This window comes from Athene noctua, unplaced genomic scaffold, assembly GCF_965140245.1.
Source record: "Athene noctua unplaced genomic scaffold, bAthNoc1.hap1.1 HAP1_HAP1_scaffold_140, whole genome shotgun sequence".
In the NCBI taxonomy this organism is placed as follows: domain Eukaryota; kingdom Metazoa; phylum Chordata; class Aves; order Strigiformes; family Strigidae; genus Athene; species Athene noctua.
This window is the reverse complement of record NW_027437613.1, coordinates 27,610-30,000: the sequence shown is the minus strand read 5'-3', so window position 1 is coordinate 30,000 and position 2,391 is coordinate 27,610. Positions and strand designations below refer to the sequence as shown.

The window sequence follows — 2,391 nt, the reverse complement described above, 5'->3', positions numbered from 1 at the left end:
GGCGCGAGCCGTTGGCGGTGACGGGCTGGGCGCGGCCGGCGCCAGCCCGGCGAGAGGGGCGGCGGGCAGAGCAGGCCTCGCCGGGGTCGGGGGAGGCGTCTCCCCCGATCCTTCCTGCCCGCACCGTGGCGGGCTTGCTGCGGAGCAAGCCCGCCGGGGGGCCGGCCGGCCGCGTGCAGGGCCGAGGCCTCTGGGCGTTCCGGGCTCGGGTGCGTGGCGCCGGCCCTCGGGCCGGCGGGCGAGTTCCCGCGCCGGGCCGTGTCCCGCGCGCCAGCGGGCGGCCCGAGCCACGGCTCTCCTCCCGGGCGCAGCGCCGGGATACTGAGGGAAACCTCGGGCCCCGGGCCAGGAGGACGTGGTGGTGGTGGCGGATGTCGGGCGCGCTCCCGCGGGCGGACGCTCCCCCGATGGCGGCAGCGGGGGAGGCACCCCCGCGGGGCCCTTGAGGATGTTTCCCTCACCCCAGGGCCAGGTACCTAGCGTCCGCGCCTCCGCGGCCCTCCCTCGGCTGAGCCCGGGGGTCGAAGGCCGCGGAGCCGGGCGGAGGTTTAAAGACTCGGGCGGCTCGGTGCGACCCGCAGGGGCGGGCCCCGGCCGTGTGCGGCGGTTGAGCCTCCAGGGGCGAGAGTCGCTCTCGTGCAGGCCCTGGCCATGGCGGCCGCCGCCCACGCCGTGGGCTTTTTGTCCCCTCGGGCGGCCGCGCCGGGGAGGGGTGTCCCCCCTGCCCCCCCTTCTCCGCGGTCCGGTCTCGGCGGCGAGACCGGCGGCGTTCGGTCGGCCGCAGCCGGCCTGCCTCGCCCTCGAAACGCGAAGGGGAACCTCCCCCCCCCGGCGGGGAGCGCGGGCTCTCTCGCCGTCGGGGGCGATGGCGATTCCCCCACGGTCGGGGGTCTCGCCGGGCGGGGCGGCCTGCTCGGGCCGCCGCGTCTCCGTGGACGCGCAGCGGCGCGCTTGCGGCTTCGTGCTCCTTGCTTGCCACCCCCACCCCTTCCCGCCCCGGCTGAGGGGAGGGGCGGCGCAGCCCCCGGGCCCGAGCGGCGGCGGCGGCGCCGCCGCTCGGCGTGCCGGCCGGCGGTCGCTCGGTGGCCGGCCGCGTGGCCTGTCCCGTCCCGGGTCCTGCCCGTCGCTTCGCAGTCACCTTTCCCGGTCTCGGTCAGGCGAGGCGGGTGGGCGGCCGAGGGGCGTTCCCCGTCCCGTTCTCCGCGCGGAAGCGGGGAGAGGGGGCGTCGCCTCCGGCTCAGCGGCGTCCGCCTTCTGCCTGGCGCGTGCCTGCGGAAGGGGCCGAGACGAGAAGCGGCGGCGGCGGCTCCGGGAGGGCAGCCGCGGCGGTGCGGTGGCCGGGCGGCGGTCGGGCGGAGCGCCGGGCGGCGGCGTCGCGTCGCCGTCTCGGGTTCCGGCGGTTGGCCGTCCGTCCCTGTCTCCGGTGTGGTGCGGCGGCGGCGCCGCGCGGGCGTTCCCGGCGTCGGGGCGAGAGCCGGGGTTTCGGGGCCACGGGGGCAAGGAGCCGGCTGTCGCAGCGCGCGGGCGCTGGGCGGCGCGGAGGCGCGCGCGGCGCGAGCGGGGCGCCCCCGCTGGTCGCCCGCGCGGCGGTCAGTGTCTGTGGTTTCCCCCCTCCGCGCGAGCGAGAGGCGGGTGCAGGTCCGGGCGCGCGGTCGGACGCGCCGCCGGCCCTCCGTGCGGAGGCCGGGCCGAGCCCGGGCGCCTGGGCCGCCTCCGAAGCGAGCAAGGTGCTTGTTGTTTCCCCAGGTCGGTCGGGAGCGCGGGCTCCCCGGGCCCTTGCCGTTCGGAGCTTGTTTCACCCTTCCCTTCCTTCCCTCCGTTGTGATGTCGGTACGGTCATCTGAGGCGAGGCGCGACCGTCGCCCGCCGGTCGTCGCGCGCCCCCTCCGCGCGTGCGGAGGGGGGCGGTCGGTCGGTCGGTGGGGCGGCGGTCCGTCGTCCGAGAAGGGGGCCGCTTTTGCGGAGCGGTCCCGGCCCCTCCGCGCGCGCGGGGCGGTGCCGAAAGGCAGACAACTCTTAGCGGTGGATCACTCGGCTCGTGCGTCGATGAAGAACGCAGCTAGCTGCGAGAATTAATGTGAATTGCAGGACACATTGATCATCGACACTTCGAACGCACTTGCGGCCCCGGGTTCCTCCCGGGGCTACGCCTGTCTGAGCGACGCTTGACGATCAATCGCCGGCCGGTGCGCCGTCCCTCCCCGCCTCGCCTCGGCGGGCGGGCGGGCGGCGTCCGCGGCGGCGCGGCTGGGGTGCCTCGCAGGCCCGTCGGTGTCGGCCGAGGGCCTTCGTCCCCCTAAGTGGAGACTCGGGGAGCGCTCCGAAGCTCCCCGCTCCCGGAACGCCCGCTTGGCGGAGCCTCGTCCCGCCGGGGCCGGGCGGCCCGTTGGT

General features: G+C 77.9%; 1 non-coding gene across 1 annotated transcript; it reads left to right on the top strand.

The window, feature by feature from the left end:
- Positions 1-2,011: 2,011 nt before the first annotated feature.
- On the top strand, positions 2,012-2,164 carry LOC141955205 (5.8S ribosomal RNA). Its single transcript, XR_012632422.1, has one exon. It is a non-coding gene; the product is annotated as a 5.8S ribosomal RNA (ribosomal RNA).
- Positions 2,165-2,391: the final 227 nt, after the last annotated feature.